This window comes from Diabrotica virgifera, chromosome 8 (genome assembly GCF_917563875.1).
Source record: "Diabrotica virgifera virgifera chromosome 8, PGI_DIABVI_V3a".
NCBI classification, from domain to species: Eukaryota; Metazoa; Arthropoda; class Insecta; order Coleoptera; family Chrysomelidae; genus Diabrotica; species Diabrotica virgifera.
Genome location: NC_065450.1, coordinates 113,827,012 through 113,853,325, shown reverse-complemented (window position 1 = coordinate 113,853,325; position 26,314 = coordinate 113,827,012).

Below are 26,314 nucleotides of genomic sequence, written 5' to 3'. Positions count from 1 at the left end.
CTACAGTTACCGTACCCAGAGAAAACTTCAATCTAGAGAAACCATTTGAATTATGGGAATTAAATCATGGACTCAAGCAAAATAATAATTCATCTCCAGGGATGGACTGTATATCATATTCTATGCTATATTTTCTACCTACAGAATACAAACTATTATTACTACAAATTTTTAACCCTATATGGCAAAACAAAAATTTAATTCCCAAAGCATGGAAGGACTATATTGTATTACCTATAAAAAAACCAGGAAAGCCAGATAACAAAGTTGAATCTTACAGACCTATATCTTTAAGTTCCTGTATACTAAAAACTCTGGAGAGATTAATCAAAAATCGGCTTGAATACTGGCTTGAGTCCGAAGATATCCTTCCCAAATCTCAGTACGGCTTTCGAAAATCCAGGTCTACACAAGATGCTCTCACTTCCCTAGTCTCTTCTTTACAGGTCAATTTTACAAATCAGGCGTCGACAGCTGCAGCATTTATAGATGTAACTTCAGCGTTTGATAACATCAATTTAGACATTCTTTATAAAAAAATTAGTAGATCTTGGAATGCCAGTTAAAATTTCAAATTTCATTGTATCCTTGTACAAGAATAGATGGACTTACTTAAAAATAAACGAGAACCTTTTACCACCAAGGTTAACGAGTATAGGTATACCACAGGGTAGTATTTTAAGTCCACTTCTTTTTTCATTGTACAATATAGATTTAGAACACACAGTACCTCCACACTCTAATATTTTGCAATTTGCAGATGATGTTGTGTTGTACACCTCCCATTCTTCTCTAGATATCTGTAGACGTCAACTTGAATTTACATTAGATTGTGTAAAAAATGACTACCATTCTCTAGGTTTATCCATATCAACGACAAAGACTGAAATTTGTTTTTTCTCCAAAAGCGCCAAATTCCTCAAGGCACCTTCAAATTAGGTAGAATAGATTTTCCGATAAAAAATTGTGCTAAATATCTTGGGACGTATTTGGATCGTAAATTGTTATGGAAGCATCAAATTAATTATATTATAAAGAAATCAGAAAATTCTATAAATATCCTTAGAGCTTTTTGTAGAACCGGTTGGGGAGCTGACCCGAATATTGCATTGCTATTCTATCGCTCAATGATTCGACCAATTTTCGACTATAGTTGTCATTTATATGGGTCTGCGTCAACAGGATATCTTAATAAAGTTGAAATCCAAAGGAATAAATGTTTGAGACTCTGTCTCGGTTACTTAAAATCTACTCCTATTACTATTATTGAGATTGAAGCTAAGGAACCACCACTTACTCTACGTAGACAGTTTTGTACAGATAAGTTTGTAGCTAGAGCTATTTCAAAAAACGTCAGCTACTTAAGGACTATTCGTAACTTGAATATATTAGATTTAAGCCACAAATATTGGTGTACTAAAAAAACCCCCATATACGTTGAAAGCTATAGGAAATTGACAATGTATGAACACCAAATGTACAAAAATAAATACCTCCAATTTACACTAAACCTCCTGAAACTCTCTTTTCCAAGATAATACAAACAAATTACATGGATTCAAACCTTCCAGGCAGTATTATCAACAAAATAATTAAAGACAAGTGGCCTATGTTTCAATATATTTTTACTGACGGCTCCAAAATTCAAAATAGAACCGGAAGTGCAATATATCACTGGAATTCTGAATCCAAAGAATCATGCCGATTGCCTAATGAAGCTTCAATATATACTGCCGAATTATCAGCTTTATAACTTGCGCTAAAATATATAGCCTCTGTTGGTATGGACAATTATATCATTTTCACCGATTGTAGAAGTATTGTGGACAAACTCACTTCTATCCAATCGACAAAAATTGAGATAGAAATTAAGAGTCTATATTATGATATTACTTCCTCGGACAGTTCAATTATTATTTGTTGGGTTGGAGGACATTCTGGAATATTTGGAAATGAAGAAGTCGACAAATTAGCTAAATCTGCAGCTTTAACCAAACGAAACATAAACAACATACTTCTACCAGTAACCGATATAGATAATATCAGTAAAAACCATTGCAAACAAAATTGGCAACGTGTATATAACCAAAGTACAACGGGAATAAATTTTAGAAATTGCCAACCACTAATTCCCAATGAGAGATGGTTTAAACAAGAATCAAATAGGCTATTTATAAAAACAATAAACAGAATGAGGTCAAACCACGCACTAACCCCAGCATACAAACACAGCATAGGTATTAGTGATAACCCATATTGCGCCTGTGGTGGAATGGGAGATCTACAGCACCTCATATTGGAGTGTGGACAGTACAGACAAAATATTAAAGTGATGTATGAAAAGTTAATTGATCTAAATTGTCCTTTACCTGTCAATTTAAACGAAATTCTTTTTCCAAAAAATAAGCAGACGTTAAAATGTCTTTACGAATATGTAACGTCCTGTAAATTTAAATTTTAAATGGGCTTAGATAATAAAATTAAAAATTGTAAAATTATCACACAAAATTGAAAAATGTATCCATTAATATATTATAACACCCTGTAAATTTAGATAATAAGTAGGCTTAGATATTAACTTAAAATTGTTATTGTAATACCATAAAAAAAACATATAGTCTGGCTAATTGGCTATGTCAAAGCCATTAATAAAAAAAAAATAAATAAAAAAAAGGCGGTGTTATCGATTTTCCGTCGAATGTACCTTGCAATTTTTATTGTTTCACTTACTTAATTCTCGTTTTTACAGTTTCATTTTTGCCGCTCTTGTTCATAATATTGATTTTTTATAATATTAAAAACACAAGTTATTTTTTCTTCAATTTCAAAAATTGGCTGTCCTCTAAAATTTGCCGCCCCTGAATATGCCGCCCCTGAATATGCCAGTTCGCCCACCCCTGGGGCCGGGCCTGCGGTACATAACTTATATAACATAAGATGATAAATTTTCTTCAAACAGACTTAGATAGCGATGCATCTATATAAATTTATTTAATAATATCAGCACTATTTAATAATACCTACAACCTATACACTGATGCGTCAAAAAATGAAGACTATTTACAGCACAAAAATAAAATAATGTGTGAAGTGTGCAGCAGTGTTCTAATCGTAAAACATTTTAATACGGTGTCCCAAATATAACAGTGAACGGCGGAAATATAACATACTCGACTCCTTAAAAGATGCACTAAAAGAAAATACAGATATCTGTACATACTACATACATACTCACAACTACTTCAAAAGATTTGAAACACACATTGTAATTTGTAATAAACTTATTGTAAATTTATATTAACTTAACATTATTTATATAATTACATTATTTTTATAGACAACATACCTAACATTATTTATATCAACTGTCACATTAACCTAAATACGCTAGTGACCAAGCGTAGTTGATGCGTTATTAAAATAAAAAAAAAGGTATTCGAATTATATCGATGTTCAAAGAATCAAATCTCGTATATAGAATATTTTGTAGGCAGCTGGCAAAACACATTTCCATTTTCTATTTAGATTTGCGGTATTCTGCACTACAGAGTCATCGTGTTGTTCTGAAGCTATTTTCTTGTGGCATTTTTACAATTTTAACTATTTATAATGGGAAATAAGCCACAATATTATTAAAAATTGATTTTTATTAACATTTCGACGCCCAAATCGGGTGCCGTTGTCAAAATACAAAATACTACTAATATAAACAAAAATGTTGTTGCTTAGTAAAAAAATTCTTCTAATAATTTATTTAATTTGACTCATTTATATCGGCAATTCAGATACATATGATACATTTTAAAATAGAAGACTTTAAAATGATATTGCCAATATTTATGAGTTGCGTTCCTGGGACGACTTTACTGAAAAATAGTTCATTCGATTACATGAAATCAACTCCATCTCAAGAATATCCGTCACAAAAAAATCATAGCATGTGATCTGTCTTTAAAAAGACAACCACATGCAATGGTGACATTAAAATTCTCGCGTTAGAGATCTCATAGTAAATCACGAGGGAAAACCAGGAAAAACCTCGTGATACTATCCCGACATCGTAAGTATTTGGTCTTACATTTAATTTACTCTCAAAATTAATACCAAAGTCTGACTTTACTATAATTTTGTTTAAATTATAAATAATATCAATAATACATGGATATATAAGTAATACTAAATTATAAAATATGTACTAACTCGACTATTGACTTACTAATTGTGGTATTTTCTTTCTGTTGACTTCCTCTTTCAGTATGGGTATCCACATCCTACTGCATTCCACCGAGGAATTTGCGACACAATTGGTTTCGTTTAGCATAATTAGACCCGCTTCTTTGATTTTTCTCTTTTTACAATCTGTTTCTTTCAGGACTATACTTGAATCTCTCCACTTAACTCTATGTTCATTATCCCATGCGTGTTGACATATTTGAGATCTATCAAATTTTCTATTTTTAATATAAGATTGATGTTCACTTATTCTAACGTTTAATGGTCTTGATGTTTCACCTATATAAAACTGTTCGCATTCACAAGGTATTTTATAAATACAATTATTTGTCCTTTCTTGTTCATTGTTAGGTTTAGTTTTAGATATAATTATTTTTTAATAAAAATCATTTTTTAATAATATTGTGGCTTATTTCCCATTATAAATAGTTAAAATAATACAGAGTCATCATATCGCTTTTGCTGGTTTTGCATAATTTAATTGTTTAAAATAAATTTCAAGGATGAAATGTATAGAGACGTTGTTCTTCCATGTTACAACATAAAGTATCAGTAACTAGAGTTAAGAACTTCAGTAGTACACTTACAAACTAACAATGAAGTGAATACCAATCTTAATAATAGTTCACTTAAAGATAACCTAATGAATATGTAGATAGTCTGATATTGAATTTACTCAAGAAATTATATTATGCGATGCTCTTCTATCCATACTAATGGAAAAAAGACAAAAAAACAATTAAATTCTACAGTAGATTCGGTAGCGATGATAAAAGTGATGCCGTATAATATATTTATATTTATTATATTATAATTATAATATATTATAGAAAATCTAATTTTTTTTTATACACTGAACTGCAAAAGTAACCGTATACTGAGATTATATGTAAAGTAAAAAGTATTAGAAAAACTTTATTTCCAATAAATTATATTTATTGTATGTGCAATAACGACCCATAAAATAAGAAAAAAATTCGAAAATATTGACTAATGTATCAATGAATAAAAATTTACAATATGCCGGAATAATATTTTTAATTTTTTTTAACTTCACTTTTTAAATTATAAAATATTTTTAAAATATGGATACTATAATGGATTATTTCCCCCTTGAGGTCGAATAACAGCTCTCATTTTTTCTGGCAAAGATTGGACCATAGCAGGAACCTCGTTTTGCGATGTTGTTTCCATTCGTTTATTAGCGCCTGTTCTAACGCTACCATAGTTTTTAACTCACCATACTTTTGCCTAATTATTCTTCCCAAGTTGTCCCACAAATGCTCTATTGAGTTAAGATCTGAACTTCTAGGAGGCCAGGTTAGTAACTAAACGCCAACATAAGTAAAATATTGCATTGTTATCCTGGCTATGTGCATAAACATGTTCTTCCATGTAACACATTATGTTCTTCCAGACATTCCCTAATGTACCTATCAGCATTAAGACCACCTATTCCTAACATAACAGGATGGATGCAATTCCAAAGAAATACCGCTGCTTCCAAAGAAATGCTCCCTCATACCATTATATATCCACCACCAAACTGTTCTCTATGAGCTAAGCAACATTGGGCATAGTGTTCTACAGGTTTTCTCTACACTTTTTGGCGGCCATCAGGTAAATATCTAGTAAAACAAGATTCGTCTGTAAACAGAACATTTCTCCAAACTTCCATATCCCAATGTGCATGGGCACGACAGAATTCCAAGCTTTGTCTTCGATGAGCTGAGTCCAATAAACGGTCTGCATCAGGTAGGTACATAACTTATGTAACATAAGATGATACATTTTCTTCGCTTAATATTCGACTTACGGTGTCAGTTGAAATTATGATATCGTGAACATGTACTAGTCTTCTAGCCATGTTGGCCAAGTTGTTGCAGTAACTGTCCGCTCTCGAAGCATTTGTAGTCTAAGAAACCAGTCTTCCGCGACATTTGTTCACCTTAGTCTTCTCTGTACAGGTCTTCTTGAATAAGAACCAGTTTTTTCGAAATCTTTATAAAGCAGCGGATATTTTACTTCGCGGAACGCCAGGCGTATTGTAACGAATAAGATTATTTCGTACCTCCCCCATATATCGGTTCCGACTCAAACGTATCGGAACGTTATTGTCGAAGCATCGAGGCACGGTGCGAAGTGTAAGGAGTATTCCAGAATATACGATGGGATAAAGATGAACTTTTCAAGAAATAATGTTATGATGTATATAGCCCGATCAAGGAACAGAAAAATTTACGAAAACCCCCAAAAAAATAAAGGACGGATGAAAATGTGGGAATAGGTAATTGTGATTGTTTTGTAATTGTGATTGTGAATAAGAAAAAGTTTACAATTCTACATCCCCTCCATTTTACTACCCCTTCTCGGGAGTGAAAAATATACATTCAAAATAAGTTCGTAATTGGATAAAATGACTAATTATGAGCAACTTTTGCTCTATAGAGTTTTCTCACTAAGTCAATACTTTTAGAGTTATTTGCGAGGGAATATGTTCATTTTTAACAAAAAAAAAATGTTTTCGGACAGTTTTTCGCAAATAACTCAAACAGTAAGGATTTTATCGAAAAAAATATTCTTAGCAAAAATATAGCCTGTAAAAATGTGCAAAAAATGATGTATGCGTTTAATCTGCATATCTACCAGCAGCAGAGTTATAGCTAATGAAAAGTAGGTTCTTATTAGTCCATTTCCAAAATCGAATATTTCAAAGTGAAGTGAAAAAAAAACGGGGCAGTTTCCTAGGAAAACTCATTATAACTTTTTTAAATTGCTTAAAAAGAGGTTTATTTTTGTTTAAAAAAAAAATTAACATTAAAAGTAACTGAGTTACGCTCAAAATATTGTTGGTCGCTTTTATTTTTTGGTAAAAAAATCGCGAAAATCACCCCCTAATTAGCATCCGAAATAAAATTAATCGTAACTTTGGCTTATGTATTCTTCATATGATCTGTAAGTTTCATCTGTTCAAAGTGCGTGTGTTTGAAAAGGCTGTAGTTAAAATGGCTTGAGCGAGTCACTAATCAAGAGTTTATGCAAATTTTGAACAGTCATAGCATAACCAATTTTTGTCTACCAGGAAAACAAAAAATCCAAAATATTCAAAAAAGCAAAACGTACATTTTATTACTCTTTGAAATTTTTGCTATTACTAATAATTTTTAAGTTATTTTGAAAACAAAGATGAAATTTTTTTCAAAATAATAAAAAAAAATTTCAAAACCAAATTTTTTTTCAAAAATAACACTTTAAACCAACGAAACTTATAGATCATATAAAGAATAGGTACAGAAGCAAAGTAACTTGTGAGGCGGTAACGATTAATTTTATTTTAGATGCTAATTAGGGGGCGAATTTCGCGATTTTTTTACCAAAAAATAAAAGCGGTCAACAATATTTTAAACGTACCTCACTTACTTTTAATGTTAAAAGTTTTTTTAGAAAACAAAAACAAACCTTTTTTTAAACACTTTAAAAAAGTTATAATGGGTTTTCCCAGGAAAGTGCTCCGTTTTTTGGTTATTTTACTTTGAAATATTCGATTTGGAATTGGAAGAATAAGAACCTACTTTTCATTAGCTATAACTCCGCTGCTGGTGGGTATTCAGACTTCATGCACACACCATTTTTTCACCTTTTTATAGGCTATATTTTTGCTAAGAATGTTTTTTTTTTCGATAAAATCCTTACTCTTTGAGTTATTTATAAAACATGTTTTTTTTTGTTAAAAATGAACATATTCACTCGCAAATAACTCGAAAAGTATTGACTTATTAAAAAAACTCTATAGACCAAAAGTTGCTCAGAATTAGTCATGTTATATAATTCCGAATTTATTTTGAATGTATATTTTTTCACCCCCGAGAAGGGGTAATCCCCTCCATTTTTGTAAAATGGAGGGGATTACCCCTCCATTTAGAGTCCTCCCCTCCAAATGTAGGGCAGGACAAAATCCTTCAAGATCGACTGAGGAATATTTTCAAGAAGAATGGAGATGACTCTGAGACATTCCATTTTCAGTCAGCAGAAGAAGCAGTATTAATGAAAATTAAAGAAACATCTAGAAAGAGTATTGAGAAAATCGAAAATGTTTCTATAGATTCAACGAGAAATTTTACAATGTTTCTCAAATGATTAAAGAAACTTCTAGAAAGAATGATTAGAGATTTGAAATTGTTTCTCAGATGACTAACCTTCTAGAAATAATTTCGATAAAACGTCTAAAATTATTAGGGAAGCAGTTAGACAAAACGACGAGAATTTCGAAAATGTTGCTTGAAGATTCAACGAGACTTCTCCAATAGTTAATGAAGTATATAGACAGAATAATGAGAAATTGGAAGAAGTTTCTATAACATTCGATAAAATACAGAAAAGTGTAGATAACGTAGAAGAGAAAATCAAACGATAATTAGGGAGCATGAAAACCAACACGAAAGTGCTACCACCAGTTAATACCTTAGACAATTTGAAGCTAGTGTGACTGTCAATAATTGGAACGAACAAAAAAGGCTGTTTCCTTGACTTCTGCTCTACGAGATGATGCTGCAAATAAATTAAGGTCAATTCCTAAGGGTCAAAAAAAATGTTACCAGACCTTATTCACTCGTTTGGAAAAACGGAGATGCCCATCTTCAACGGGTAGGTATACAAAGCACAATTGCGAAGTAGAATTCAACGAGTAAGTAAGAATCTGCAAGAATTTGAAGCAGATGTTGCTCATGTGGTGCGGTTGGCTTATCCGGAGGCGCCGGACGGCATTTTGGAAGAGTTTGGTGTAGATACATACCTTCATCAATGGGTTGAGAGAGAGTGAACTGCAGAGAGCTTTACGACTAGAGAGACCGAAAGTTTTAGATAAAGCGCTCGCTATTGACTAGGAACAAGAAGCAGCTAGTCAAACTCCACGAAAAAATCGAGTATTAACCGCTGGAAAAGGCGATAAACAAAACAAGGCGATGAACGTTTGCAGAAAATGTCACGGAGAGTAGTTCGTGACACAATGCCGAAGATACTCGCGAAAAGGGATGGAAGAGTTTGTTCAAATACAGATGTTCTTACGAGACGGCCATGCAGTGAAAGTTGTAATCATCATCTTAAAGTAGAGGAACCACTTTGCCCTGTGAGACGAGCCACCGTCATTAATGAACAATGGCAGCATCAACAGCTACAAGATGACCAAGCAGATGATCCATGTGTAAAAAGAGTATTTTATGCGTCGATTTGAGGACCTTCTTTTCAAGATATTAGTGCATGTAGTCAGAAGTCATGCCTACTGGAGCCAATAGAATTGCCATGTACTAAAAGATTATCTTCTGTATAGAACCTTTGAGAACGATGATAGTACATAATCTAAGCTTCAGTTACCAGCTTCAGCTTCAGTACCTAAAACTAAAGTATCAGAAGTATGTCGTCAGTTGTTAGTCCATTCTTTCACGGTTTTTGCTCTAAATTTTAAAGAACCGCTTGGATTGACATGAAATTTGGCATAAGTATAGCATACATGTCAAAGAAAAAAAGTGATATTGTGCCGATGTATGCTTTTGCCCTGGGGGTGACTTTTACCCCCTGTTGGGGGTGAAAAAACATATGTCCAAAATAAGTCCGGAAATGGGTAAACTGACTAATTTTAAGTAACTTTTGTTCTATAGAGCTTTTTCGCCAAGTCAACACTTTTCGAGTTATTTGCGAGTGAATATGTTCATTTTTCAACAAAATAACCACATTTTTAGACGCTTTTTCGCAAATAACTCAAAAAGTAAGTATTTTGTCGAAAAAAACGTTCCTAGTAGAAATATAGCTTATAAAAATGTAAAAAAAAAATGGTGTACGCGTTAGGTCTCTGGATCTCAGAGAACCGGAGTTACAGCCAATGAAAAATAGATTCATATTCACCAAATTTCAAATAGAATATTTCGACGTGAAATATCCAAAAAATTAAGCACTTTTTGGGGAAAACCCATTATAACTTTTTTATAGTGTTTAAAAAAACCTCTATTTTTGTTTTTACAAAAAGTTTCTGGCATTAAAGTTAAGCAAGTTACGCTCAAAATAAAGTTGGTCCCTTTTGTTTTTTCAAAAAAAAAAAAAAATCGGGAAGACCACCCTCTAATTAGCAACTTAAATGAAATTAATCGTTACCGCTCCACAAATTATTTTACTTATGTTGTGTTTATATGATCTGTAAGTTTCATCAATTCCAAGTGCTTATTTTTGAAAAAATTTGGTTTCAAAGTAAAATTTTTAAAAATTTAAATTTTGAAAAATATGCTTTTTTTTCAAAATAACTTAAAAATTGTTAGAGATACCAAAAAAAAAGGACTTTGAACCGATGAAACTTACAGATCATATAAACAATATATACACGAGTCAAGAAACTTGTGAAGTCGTAACGATTAAGTCCATTTAAGATACTAATTAGGGGGTGATTTTCTCGATTTTTTTACCAAAACCAAAAGGGACCAACTTTATTTTGAGCGTAACTTGTTTAATTTTGATGGTAGAAATTTTTTTTATAACACAAAAATAAAGCTTTTTTAAACACTTTAAATAAGTTGTAATGAGTTTTTCCCGAAATGTGCTTCATTTTTGGTTATTTCACGTTAAAATATTCCATTTGGAATTTGACGAATATGAACCTATTTTTATTTCCTATAACTCTGCTTCTGCTAGGTGTAGAGACGTGATATATACACCATTTTTTTCCAGTTTTACAGGCTATATTTTTGATAAGAAGGTTTTTTCGACAAAATACTTACTATTTGAGTTATTTGCGAAAAACCGTCTAAAAGCGTGGTTATTTTGTTGAAAAAATAAACATATTCACTGCCAAATAACTCGAAAAGTATTGACTTAGTGAAAAAACTCTATAGAACAAAAGTTACTTAAAATTAGCCAGTTTATCCATTTCCTGACTTTCTTTGGACGAATATTTTTTCACCCCCAAGAGGGGGTGAAAACCACCTCCAGGGCAAAAGCACATATCGGCACAATATCACTTTTTTTCTTTGACTTGTTAGCTATGTGTATGCCAAATTTCATGTCAATCCAAGCGGTTCTTTAAAATTTAGAGATTTTGCAATATTTTACCGTTAAAGAACGGACTATGTATAACGGTGCATCAGGTGGACACTTTGGCATTACGAAGACTCTGCAAAAGGATCGAGAGTGGTTCTATTGGGTGAACTCTAAAGATGATGTAAGAAGATGGTACCGGAAATATGAACTGCGTGCAAACAATAATGGTCCAGTTGGTAAAAAGAGAGCACCCATGAAAAAGTACAAATTTGGTAGTCTTATGGAAAGGGTAGAGACATTGCAGGTCCATTTCCAGAAACAGAGGCTTGAAATAAATATATCCGGGTAGTCATGGATTCTGTTACGAAGTGGACCAAGGCCTATGCACTACCAAATCAAGAAGCTGCTACTGTTGCAGAGGTACTTGTTAAAGAATTCTTCAGCCGATTTGGTGTTTCCCTGGAGATCCACTCCGACTAAGGGAGAAACATTTAGTCAACTTTTGATGGAAAGAACTTAACATATGTCAAGCGGTGAACGCATACGGTTTGGTAATGATAATGATGTTAATAAAACATTAATAACTCTATATGACATCATTATGAAAATAAAATCTAAACTTAAGTATTTCAGCGATTTTTAATTAAATCTAATGAGTCTTCCATTCATACAAATAAACATATTTCAAGAAATGTTAATATGTCCTCGCATGAGTAAATTACTGAGAAAACCATTACAGCAAAGCATTAAATTTTATTTTACTAATTTTATGTCTTAACCCTCCTAAATTACTCGTATCATGAAAGGAGGGGTTGGTGCGCAAAAAACATGTTTTATGGCATAGTGTCAGGACCTTTTACAAATTTATTGGGCTGTTTAGGTGTCTGACGCCTCTATACAAAAAACAGTCATGCATAAATACATAGAATTACATCTTATATGATTTGTAGTGACAACACGGGTAATCAGACGTGACTTTTGAAACGTATCACAGATTTCGGAAATATCATTATTTCCCAAGTCGATATAGTATATCGACGAATATTTTTCAACGGCTTTAGGTATATATCGGTAGAAAAACATATCTTTGATTGATTTGAAATAAGTTATTCGTTGATATGATAGTCTATTTTCCATAAATTATACATACAGTTTCAAAAGTTATGCATCACTCAAAATTTTCGCTTTTATTATTAGTATTTTCAGAAACTACTGTTTCAGATTATTGATAATATGATATTTATTATAAGACGAAAACGGCGGGTTCGTTAGAAAATATATTCCCATGAGATTTTTTTTGCATAATCACATTCGTGGGACACCTCAGAGTAAGGTTCAAGAAGTCGCCCACGCGAGACGTCCAATTTGTTTAACAATTTTTTTTAATCATATTGCAAAAATAAATTGTTTCGGTCCTCAAAAATCTTGTTTAGGTTTTTTGGACCATTCTAGATAAAAAAGGTCTCTTGTAATTTTTCTATAAAGTTGATAGTTTTCGAGTTATAAGCAGTTTAAAATTTGAAAAACGCGAATATGGCCATTTTTAAGACTTAATAACTCGGTTAAAAATTATTATTATGAAAGTCAGAAAGTGACTAAATCAAAGTTTAAAGCCGCCCTACATGATCCTGAACAAAATTATGTCATTAATTTATTAATAAGCTGTTATTTTTAATTATTAACAGTGAGCGGTAAAATTGTATTGACGCTGCTGTAAAAATGTGAGTACGAGTAGGATGCACCATTGACTGCTGGAATGGCATCTCTCGCATTCACCATTGACGGTAGCCTAATACATGCATGGCGCTCAATATTATTACTTATAAATAACAGCTTATATTAGTAATAAAATAATGACAAATATTTCTTCAGGATCTTGTAGGGGACAAAAATTTCTCCAGGAGCTTTAATCTTTGATTTAGTCACTTTCTGACTTTCATAATAATAACTTTTAACCGAGTTATTAAGCCTTGAAAATCGCCATTTTTCATTTTTTTCAATTTTAAATTGCTTATAACTCGAAAACTATCAAGTTTACAGAAAAATTATAAGAGACCTTTTTTGTCCATAATGGTCCAAAAAACCTAAAAAAAACCTTTCCGGGTGGAATATATTGATTTTTGCAATTTGATTAAAAAAGTTGTTAAAAAAAATTTGGACCACTTTTCACGTGGGCGACTTCTTGAACCTTATTCTGGGATGCCTCACGAATGTGATTATGCAAAAAAATCTCATGTGAATATTTTTTTCCAACGAACCCGCCGTTTTAGCCTTGTCTATATAGGTCATTTATAAAAAAAATCATTATTTTGACGTATATTTTTTTGTTTTAAGAATATACTGTTTTATTTAATAAATAAAAAATTTAGTTCTAATAATTAAAATGAGTAAAACAGTAATTTTAATTTACTATTTTATTCGATATAAGATGCTATAAGATAAGATGCCACAAAGAAACAGCTTCAGAACAATAATAATTTTAATATCGTGTATTTACACCACGGGCATCGATGCAAGCCTGATTTCGAGCTCTAATACTGCTAACAAGTCGATCAATCATTTTTTGTGGATGATTCTCCCATTCTTCTCTACAGGAAATTGTAACTTCATGATGGGTTCTAGGAGGATTCCTTCTATGTTCAATAGAAATCATGTCTGGGGACATCGTAGGCCACTTCAAACGGCGAATATCTTTTGTCTCAAGTTAGTCACTAAGCGGTTGAGTCCTATGTGGGCGGAAGTTATCATCCATAAATATAAAACTTTCACCCACAGCTTCTCGTCATACTCTCAAATGAGGTTTTAAAATTCGTCTGATGTACTTTTGGCCTGTTAGAGTTTCGTCGATATAATAACCACCAATAATGCACCAATTCCGTGCATCCCCCTTCCATAATAGATGTCCAAAACCTAACAATACCATCAGCGAAAGGAAGTATGGTCGTATGGGACGGGCATGTGCAAGTGGTGCAGCTCTTGTTGGCTCTCTACAAACACGAATTCGCTGCCTGATCACTATTTAAACCTGATTCTGGTCTCGTCTGAAAAAAGCAAAAATTTCAAAATTTCACTAGAGGCGGGGTAAAACATCTTTAGGTTGTAGCTGAAGAACTCTTATTGGTCGACGACTCGTCAAAACCTGACACCAAAATTGTTCTTCTTATTTTAGCCAAGGATACTCTGACTTCTGTAGCATGCTTGAACTCTCTTTGGAGAGCTGGTACAGATATAGAAGAATTTCTTCAAATGGAAATTCTGATATTATATTATATATCTATTCTGTTGTTCATTGATTACTACGGTTCTACCAGAGAGAGCTCTATTGTGTATCGGATTTGTCTCCAGAAACCTATTCCATATCCGTGAGCACGAACCGCTGTAAATTGATCCATTATAAATTAAGTTTTCACAAATTCTACCAGATTAAATTTTTCAAATGTTTACCTTAGCAAAACCAGATCAATTCAATTGAGGTATTTAAATAAAACAAATAACCAAAAAATATGTACATTTTTTAAATGAAAAAACTATTAACCTTCATTAAACACACATATATTTCTTGTACGCCAAACATACACTGGGGTATGTGATACTCCCCCCCCCCCCAGTTATATTCTTAATTTTTAACAAATATATCGAAAATGAAACAACTTTAAGATATTCCTAGGGGTTAGTTTATTGAAAATCAAGTTCTACCTATGATAAAAAAACCATACCGATAATATAAAATGTCTATAAAAAAACGTTACGCGCAACTCACACTGGTGTATGACTGGGCTGACTAATAGGGTGGCCACTCGTATACTAATAATTAATTCTCGTAGCATCCTACGAGCTTAGGTTTAGGTAGTGGGAGACGTGCGCTGAATTTGCGTAGAGCTCCAAAACCGCTGCTTAACACCACTTAACACCATCTTTAACAAGCGCCACTTGGCTGGTGATACCAGTTATTTAGTAACACAGTACTACTGACGCCACTTATGCGTCATCGGTACCATTGATAAAACCTTTGTGACGCTATTCGTGCGTCATTGGCACCGAACGTGTTAAAGTCTAAAGGATTTGACGCGCTGTTAAAAAAGTGCGGCGTTTCTCACATCCCAGTATGTGTTCCGAGGGTTAAATATGATGTGATAAGGAATACAGGGGTGACGCATAACTTTTGAAACTATGTGTACTATCTGCATAGAAAAATTGAATCGAAGATAAATAATAGATACATTAAATAAAATATGTATACTTTAATGCGCTAATAAAATATTGTTGTGGAAGCATTCTAAGAAACGCCCATAGATCTATATATTATTCATAACGACGGTAAATAATCTGATGGATTTGTGATGTTATACAATTTAGCTTTAAAATTATACGTTATTAATAATTAAAAAAAAAACGATGAATATTTAAAATAGCTTTATAAATATAAGCAAAGTTATAGTGTGAAAAAAATTATAAAAAGAAAGTCGAGTAAATAATAGACTTTTTGAAGTTATACTTCTTTAGGCGCGATAGAGAGTGAATTTTTATTATTCTGCGCGCAGGCTCACAGAGACAGGTTCTAAAGGTTGCTATTTTTTTTATGTCATGCATGTATCAGTCCAAAATAGGTGTGGAAAAAGTATATTAGTGTTTTTAGTAAATATATTTATTATATTTTTTGTGTCTTTTTTGGATTTGTCTTCCTCTGGAATAATGTAGTAGGTATTATTAGAACGTTTTGATATTTAATACTTCACTTCGTGTATTTGTTACCGTGATTTGTCATAATGTCCGAGAAACCGTAAAAACAATGCCTTCGTAGCGTCATTGGTACAGCATTCGACTAGAGATCGAGAGGTCCCGGGTTCAAATGCGGACAATTGCTGTCTTTTTTTAATTTTTGGATTTTTAGAAAGTGGTTAGTATTAAAATTAGTTTAATAAAATAAAAGTAAACTGATTAAAATATTTTATTTTAGTTGAAATCATATACTAGAAGTATAACTTCTTACGTGCGTACAAAGTACACACACATTCTTTTTTTTATTAAAAACAAACAGCCAGTATAAAAGTCAAAATTATAACAGTATTCGCTACTTTCACAGAAATCCCAAAATTTCTAGCCGAATTGAATAAGCTTTCCACGTATAAACTGCTTAAATGAGTCCTATGTCCATATTATTTCACAATATTTATGGCACGAGAGTTGTTAGACATTTTTGGGTAGGTATTTTATGCAATCTGAAAAATTTTCAGGTAACTCTTCCATGATGGCCTAATAAAAAAATGCCGGTCTGGCTGGAATGTAGCGGTAATTTTTCTCAAAAATCCGCCCAAAGTTAAAAAAATGATAAAAGTTGTTGTTAAAAAAATATCTTTGAGGTGATGCACTTGAGGTTAGGTCGAGCTAGCACACGACCCCTATTCTCTTTTAAAAAAATAGTCGAATACGTCATCACGCCCAGATGGATGACGTCACTAGTACGATATATATGTCAAAAAATCATAATTAAAAAATCGAATAACTTTTGTATTTGACATTTTTTTCTAATTCTGTAAATAAAGCAGATTACAAGTGGGTCACAATATAGTGAATAACCCTGTACATTCATTGGGGCCGACCGACCGGCTCTGTCCCGTCATACAGCTGACCGACTATAATAACTTTTATTTTCTGAGCTTCGCTTGTGTCGCTCCTAGCGGTTACTAATTCAACTTTCACCGGTAATTTTTAAATTTATTATTTAATTGGTATCGCTTAATATTTACAACGCAAAAAAGTAATTAAATTGTAGTCGATTTTTTTAAGATTTTGCTAATCATTTTGACGTTCTATTGATAAAATATGAATTTCTTACTTCGGATACTTTCACAATTATCGTGTAGATGGCGCTAAGATTAATAGATTAATTTATAATTAAATATTACGGAAAATTAAAAAAACTTAAATTCAGTATTTAAAACGTACATTTAAGGTAAAAATATATACCACAGCTTTGACCAACTAATATTTTTTATAATTAATGTTTTTAATTTTAATTTTAAAATAATCACTTTGACATGTATGTCAAATTTCCGGTAAACGTTTACAGACTTGCCACTACTGGCGCTCGCGAATTTGTAAATATCCCCTCTACGTACGAGCTCACAGCGTATATCCAATTTAAAATGTGTGTATTGATTTTCAGCCCTAATAAATGAATTTAATTACCTTCGCAGGTAAGCAACTTTGACAATATGTCAGTACCACCTGTTCTACGTTTCGCTTGACCGATCGCAGTATGTTTCTTTACACAATTATGGTAATCAACTGTGAAAAAACTAGCTTTAGTAAATTCAGAGAGATTTTGCGGCGCTGCCTCTTCGTCTATAACCCCCTACTGCCTCGCGTCAACCCCCACTTTTTTTAAATAGCATCATTTGAAAGGTAATTTTTTTCTCTACACGACACTCTATTTTTTTTAATTTATGTAATAAGTTTGAAGATGACCATGCAACTTAAAAAAAATGCACGGGGTTACATTCGAGGGTATGAATTTTGCATGAAAATTCGTCCCCCTTACAATACAAATTATTAATTTGTGAAGAAACTCTTGGTTTCTGAGTTTCTGTGGGGGTGTCAAACTTTCGTTGGAACACTCTGTATATCTATAATATTAAATTTATCTTTTTCTATCCTATCTGCAAGATTTGTTGTATATTACGTATTATCGTCTTTTAATTAATAAAAAGATATTTAAAAATCTAAAATATTTAATAATAATTACTCCAACATTCTGAGGCACAATAACTTGAGTATCGTCAAGTCACGTGATTTTACTCGAGCGAATGGAATCGTTGCGATCGAGAATGCAAACACATATCAATATACGCTCTTTCTCACACTGCAGCTTACCAATAGCGCTTTTAAGTTTTTTTTTGTCATCTGGCAGGTAGAAAATGTCACCAAAGAAAACCTGTCTTTTTTTAGAATATTTTTATTCTTAATATTAAAATGTTAACTGTCAAAATTGCAATTGCACCCTGTCTGGAAAGAAAGTACATAGCAATACATGTATAGCTGTATATTTTATACTGGTTAATAGTATCTACAGATTCGCTACTTTCTGCAATCCCCTGAAGTTCAGACGCACCCCCTTAAAATAATCCTGGGGCACCCATGCAAGCACCTTAGAGTAGAGTAGAGTAGAGTAGAGTAGAGTTAAAATTCCTCGCAAATCGCCTGGCTTGTTCCTTTTCTTCATATTTGAATATTTAAATTTGTTTTAAAGTCACCTCAAAGATATTTTTTGTAATGACAATTTTTACCCTTTTTTTAGTTTGGGGGATATTTGGGGAAAATGACCGCTACCCTCCAGCCAGACCGGCATTTTTGTATTAGCCTATCATGGAAGAGTTACCTGAAAAGTTTTCAGATTGCCTAATACCCACCCAAAAATGTCAAACAGGTCTCGGACCATTATATTTATTATCTAAAATAATATTCCATAAAAATTAGTTACTGCAGAATAATTTCTCCTAAATATGATCAAATATAAATCATTTTATGCAAATCGCAATAAACAAATTTGTTTAAAAAAATACAAAGTCTTATGCACAGATTCACATTCAACTGAATGATCACTTAGCACAAGAGCTCCAAAATTACTGATTTGTATCCCGAGTTACACTTTGACAGTTTTAATTTTCCGACCATAAGTTCGAGTGTAATTCGGTAAGATTATTTCATGAATAAAACTGTATTTTTAAATAATTTTAACTAATATTTTATTGATATCTTCATGTGAATATTTGCTAAACCTGCTCAGAATGTTGACTGTGACAAGTTGTAAAACGTTAATTGTGATTAATGTCACTGAATGTTTATTTAATTTTAAAGGAAATCGCACACACCTTATGGAAAATATAATGTCACTCAAATTCAATAAAATTTATACGAATAGATTCGTTTTAAATTAACGGTCAAATCTTATCATTGCGCCAACTCTGTATTTTCAATAATTAGAGCAGAAATTTATATAAATAAATCTGAAATCAAATGGGTACGTACATAAGTTAGAGAGAGAAAAAATATTTTAAAATACCCAGATTATCGGTACTCCATAAATCAGCGGATTAGTTTCACTAATCCGCTTAGGCCCAGCGGGGTTTAAGCTGTTTTGAATAGCACTCAGAGCAATAATGATTGTAACTAATATTTTATGGACTCCAAAAATGTGATTTCGATAAACTTTAATTGCAATTTACGCCGTAATTAATCATAATTAAGAGTTGGCGCAATGATACGAATTGACCGTCATTTTAAAAAAAATCTAATCGTATAATTTTTATTGAATTTGAGTGACATTTTATTTTCCATAAGGCTTCCATGCTTTTTGTTTTATTGGTGTCTTCTCTTGATTTAATGCCATAAGTCATATCAGGTCTGATGCAAGTTTTATAAATTCTAACTTTGCTGTCCATTCTCATATATTGGTTATTCCAGACCACATCTCTCAAACATCCGGACAAGACAGCGGCCTTGTTAATTTGTCCTCTTAGGTCTCTGGCTGGGTCATAATAACTTGATAACTCTACACCTAGGTATTTGAACTGGTTTAGCTGTTCTATTGGTTTTCCCTCTACCACTAGCTTGCATCTAATTGGGTCTTTCGCAATGGTAATGCATTTTTTTTTCTGCGTGGATATGTTAATGTTGAGTCGTCGACATGCTTGATAGAATCGACAAAGTTGTCTGTGTAGTAGGGTGGGCCGAAAAAAATTTTTATTTTTTTTTCTTAATGCTATACCGAAAAAAACTTGTCTCTATTATGGGTTATCAAAATGCAAAAAAGAAAAAAAATATATATACCTAACCCCCAGCTAGCGCAACGCATCTGAACTTTCGAAATTTCACTAAAATCACAGGATTTTACCATTTTTTTTTTTTAAATATCCAAACAGCTAGATATTGAACTGCTATAGTGAAAATCATTTATATTATAGTTATAAAAACACAATGAGTTATTGAAATATTACTTTTTTTTAATTTTAGGTAGCGCAAGGCCTTCAATATAGTTAATTGATCACTTTTCGAGTGCTAACCACTTTTATAGTGTAGTGCAGCAACTAATTTTTTTAAACCCACTACTCATGTGTTATTTTTAGAAATATAATGTTGGTAAATAGGCAATTTACATTTATCCAAATGAGTTTATTAATTACAAAATTACAAAATTTACGAATTGTCAATTCCCAGACTCACAGAATAGTCCGTTAAATGTTTGGAACTTTAAAATCTTGCTTGCTTGAAAAACTTGGCATTGAAGCTCTTGATAGCAGCGTTGTTCTTATGAATCCATCTCTGTTCTTGGCACCAACGAGTTTTGAGGAGGCTTCAGTTACCAATTTCACACAGCGCTCCACCGCTTGCGTGTGACACGGAAATTTATGGAAATTCCATTCTTCTGGTGTGTTGGCAGTTGAAATTTTGGCCCACATTTCTTCGTCAGATACTCTTCGCAACAACGGTGGTGGAGAAATAGCAGTAGTAGTCCAATCAATAATTTCATAATATTCGTTTGCCTGGAAGTTGAGTTTTGGGGGTTTAAAAGTTCGGACTAGCTTTTTATTGGAAGCTACGGTCCTTGATTTTATGATTCTTCTAAGCCCCAAGTCTCTGATATGGGCCCTTTCATCAACAATCATACTGAGGAGCAAGTTTTCTGGATGCGCTAAATCGCATTCCTTTCAATTACTGGATCAACCACCTTTATCAAGTTTTCTGGAAGGAATCGTGAAGATTTTATTAAATTAAAAACATGTTTTGGTCCATCTGTAAGGTACTTACTTTTTTTTATCTTAAACCATACAGGCATGTAAGATTTAAGTATAAATTGTACCAAAATAAGATGTTCTTCAGAGGGACTTTCAACGCTCATATAAAGACGAAGAACTCTGTTCGCTGTTGTCAGCCATCGGGAATGGGAGATAGGACCTGGTTCACGAATTGCGAAGTCTATTGTGCAGGTGCCTGACTTGATAGCCAAACTTACATCCAGGAGATATTGTTGGTCTTTACTTAAGATTTTGCTATCGATGTCTGGAATCTCGCAATCAATGATTTGAAATTTTACTACTGGAAGTTTTTCACAATTTCTGATTTGTGAGCCAATAGGACCACTAAAAGATTTTGGGCCAGTCGTTTCACCGTCCAAAGTTTGAAACAAGTGCCTGAACGGCAATTCGTTCAAATGCAAAAGGCAAACTCCCCACTGCAGCGGTCTTTTTATTTTTTCCTCGATTGTGCGAATTACACCGGTTTTCCAGCCTGTATTTGTGACGGTACCATCGCATCCAATTACATCAAGCTCATCGAGCGAAAAATTTGACTCATTCAAGTAGTCCAATATAGCACTAGCAATGTCCTTCGAAGTTCCAGTAGATGGCGTCACATGGCCAACATAAATCGAGCCAGGTTCTTTAATAATTGAAAAGTGTTCCTCTTTTGCACTTCTTCTGAAACACTTGTTATTAACTTCATCAATTTTTAGTTTTATCCTTTCGACCATCAAAGTATAGCCCTTGTATCAAGTTTGGTTCATTTTTTATCGTATCTTGGAGATTTGATCTGCATAAATTTTTTTCCCTCCTAACCTTATTCTTATCAATTATGAGGGAATCATCCTCTTTCGTTGCAAGACCAACGTCATGCATTACACTGGAGGCAATAGCAGCTGTTGCCCTGTCCGAAACACCAAATCGGTCACTGGCCAACGCGGTATTTTTTAATTGTATCCGCATTTGCCACGGTTGTTTGCTCGGAATAGGAATATAGTTGTCACCGGAACTATCAGACTCTTCCTCTTCCATTGAGCTTCCATCTGAAGCTATTCTTGGTTTTGTTGCATCCTTAGAGCATGAAGGCTGCGCATGTGAAACTAGTGGGATGTTAGACGACATAACCTGATTTTTTTTCTTTACGTTGCAGTCTTTTGGTAATTTTTTTCGACTCCTTCTTGTCTAAATTTCCAATTTTTCCTTGTCCAAGATTTCTTTGGAAATACATAAACTTAAGTTCAAGCACCGGAATTTTTTTATCTTTTTCACATTTACATGAAATTGATATAGGGCACTCACAGATCTCCGGGACCTTTTTGCAGTTGCAGGAGTATGCTATTTTACATTTACATGCAGATACATCAAAGAGTGATAAAGCCTTTTGTTTGAATTCCTCAATTTTCTCTTTGTACTTGTCTTTTCCTTGTCACGCTTAAAGGACTTCATTAGATTACGGTAGCTAACGTGATATGAATTTATTAATTGAACAATTCTGTAGGGCGTCACTGTTGGTATTGATGCTTTGTCAAAGACGGCTTTTACTTTTGGAGCGACAATATTAGATATCTGAGAGAAACTTACAGGCTTGTTACTTTCTAATGCTAGAAGGTACTGTTCGTGGAAACAGCTCCGAAGGACATCTTGGAAAGTTGGAAGCTTACTCACAGGCAATTCCCTCGGGTAGCCAAACAATGGGCAATCAAAATCACTGCGAGTTATTTTCTTGGCAGCCATCACGCACGTGAATTTGAACTCAAACTTCACTCAAAAAATTATAAAAACAGTTTGCACTATCAACTCACAGCTAATACACGTACTAAGTTTAAACGAATCTGCTGACGTAAACTGCCGAGTAACAGAGAACATGAAAAAACATGATCGTTGAGGCTGCTTCCAGTGCATTGTGGGTGTAGAGAGTATAAGTGGGGGAAGCTCGGCTCAGTGCCAACCCATTCCCCGAACGCACAGCTCATCTGCACTCGACTGTAAGATGCGTCATTTTCGTGTCCGTTGCGCTACCTCAGATTAATAAAATTATACTTATCCAATTATTTATTGTATTTTTAAAACTCTAATGTAAAGGGATATCACTATAGCAGCCCAATATGCAGTTATTAGGATGTTCAAAAAAAAATTACAAAAACTCATGATTTTAGTGAAATTTCGAAAGTTCAGATGCGTTGCGCTAGCTGGGGGTTAGGTATATATTTTTTTTCTTTTTTGCATTTTGATAACCCATAATAGAGACAAGTTTTTTTCGGTATAGCATTAAGAAAAAAAAATAAAAATTTTTTTCGGCCCACCCTACTGTGTAGGTCATCTTCGACCTCTGCAATCAGGGCTGCATCATCCGCATGGCACACTATACTGATTCTACTGTGGCCGAGTCTGTATCTTAGTTGTAGCGATTCCACATCTTCTATTATTTCATCCATTAGCATGTTAGTTTTATTGTATAGTATAATTATTTTAATAACTGAATACATAGTGAAAAAATATTCCTACAATTTAAGCGATTACAAAAGTAACGGTTATCCAAGAACATTCAAAAACTAAACGAAAATCTCTATAATGCTAATGACAATGTCATCGTCAACTACTAGTGTTTACATCTGCAGTTTTCATATCAGTGATAATTTTACGACACGTAATTAAATTTGCCGTGTAAATAAAAAAAGTCTGAATAGCCCCGTAAAATATTTGCGCCTACACTCTTAAAGTACCGATTTATGAAAAAAATTCGTTTTCAAAGTAAAACAAATTGATTTAGAAAAATTTTTTTTTTAATAACTCAAAAATTATTCTTCTGATGGTCATAAATTTAGTTTTTGATATATTTAGTTGTAGTCCAAATCTTGACTTACTTCATTTACTTTGTATATTAGTTGCAGTAAACTGTTCAAACTGTCTGCAAAAATAACGGTGTCGTCTGCATATCGGATGTTCTTTAGGCGTTCTCCATTTAGGAGTATGTATTCCATGTTCGCAATTTTCCAAGGCTTCACTAAATATTTCTTCTGAATATAGTTTAAACAGAGAGGATCTAAATTATGGAATAAATTCATTTTCTCTAAAATGAACGACTTTAGAAAAAAATTCCGAAAGAGGTCGATTTTTATTTTCAAATTACAATTTTTTGGCATACGTTTCATACTAGTGACGTCATCCATCTCAGCGTGGTGACGTAAACGATATTTTTTTTAAATGGGAATAGGGGTCGTGTGGCACTTCATTTAAAAGTGTGTTCAATTCTCTGTACAGTAATATAAACAATAATATCATTATTTATACAGGGTGACCAAAATAGTAATTTTTAAATTAAATTAATTGACGAAAAAAGAAGAATGTATGCAATTTATTTAACTCAAAATACATTCTATTGCCGTCAGCAAATAGAAAAAAAATGATTATTTGGCAAATAAACATTGCTTTTCGCTTAAATTAAATACTGTTCAAACTGCCGAGAGATAGGTAAGAGGCTGTTTGTGATTTAATTTAAGCGAAAAGAAATATTTATTTGTGAAATAAACATTTTTTTAAACGCTTTTATTTAGTTCAATAGTTTGCGTCAAATCTTTAGGCGTTAATTTGACTGCCTTTTCTTCAATGCAAATGAATGAAAATTTGCAGACTTTTGCATTCGTGGGAACAATACACGAATAGTCAATAAAAAGTTTTTTGTGTTTATTAATTTTTTAAATAAAAAAAAACGATTTTAATGGAAAATGCTTAAATTCTCTTGCTTTTTACAATGTAGAAACTTGAAACTTCTACGGATTGTAGATAATGATATGAACTATACATAATTTCACTTTTTACGTTAATTGTTTACGTTATGTTTCATAAATAAATAATAAGGTTTCAAATTTTGAACGCTCATATATTTGTTTATATAAAAATCGGCGCTTATTCGTGTCAAATTTCATTACGATACGAAACAAAACTTCAACCAAAACTCGAATTGAAAAAATTCGGGTTTTTATCGTAGTCTTTTAAAAACCACCTGTAGAGACGTTTTGTGCTACAATTAACATTAGAATTCGTTTTGGCGTATTAATTAATTAAACGCTTTTCTTTAGTTCAATCGTTGGGCTCAAATCTTTGGACGGTAATTTGACTGCCTTTTCTTCAATGTAAATGACTAAACATTTGCAGACATATGCATTCGCGGGAACAATACAAGAATAATTAATAAAAAAAAATTGTATGTTTATTAATTGTTTAAATAAAAAACGATTTTAACGGAAAATGCTTAAATTCTTTTGTTTTTTACAATGAAGAAACTTGAAACTTTTACACATTGTAGCTAAATATATGAACTATACATATTTTGACTTTTTACGTCAGTTGTTTACGTTATGCTTCATTAATAAACAATAAAGTTTCAAATTTTTTGCAGATTCCGACTACTTTTCATGTTTGTACATCATATGTTTTATGCATATTTTAATAAACATGACCATATATTTTAATGTTTGAAAAGTGTAAGACTAAAAAGTAAAAAATAAAAAAAAATTTGAAAAAAATTTTTTTTAGAAAAGCTTTTTTTTGTACGAGTGACTAACATTAAAAATATTATAAAAAAATCAACTAAAAAGCCAAAAATAAAAAAAATTGAAGAAGTCTAACGCGCCACGCTTTTCTTTGACAAATGTTAGATTTCTTAAATTTTTTTTATTTTTGGCTTTTTAGTTGATTATTTTATAATATTCTTAATGTTAGTCACTCGTAACTAAAGAAAAGCGTTTCTTAAAAAAAATTTTCATATTTTTTTTTTATTCTATTTACTGACAGCCGTACAATGTATTTTGAGTTAAATAATTTACATACATTCTTTTTCTTCCGTCAATTAATTTAATTCAAAAATTATTATTTTTGGTCACCCTGTATAAATAATGGGGTCTAGGAAAGATGGTCGAGAACTCTTCGTATACGTAAAATTAATCAAAAACATTTTGGTCGACAAACAGTTGGTCGAATGCACAATTCATCGAATGTACAATTCATCGACGAACATTTGTTCGAATGGATTTTTCGTCGACAGACTGTTATTTTTTCGGATAACGGGATTAATGTTGACAAATGACGGATTTATTGAATTTATTGACTAAATTTTTTTTGCGGTTTTATTAACTTTTTTTAATCTTAATTATTTTTAAATTTAATGAAAAAATTGGCTCCGGTGGGAGAGTAGACAGCAAATATAAACTGATATTTTAATTAGTGATGTTGTACCGTTCTTCTTTTTGGTGTCGGCGCACTTG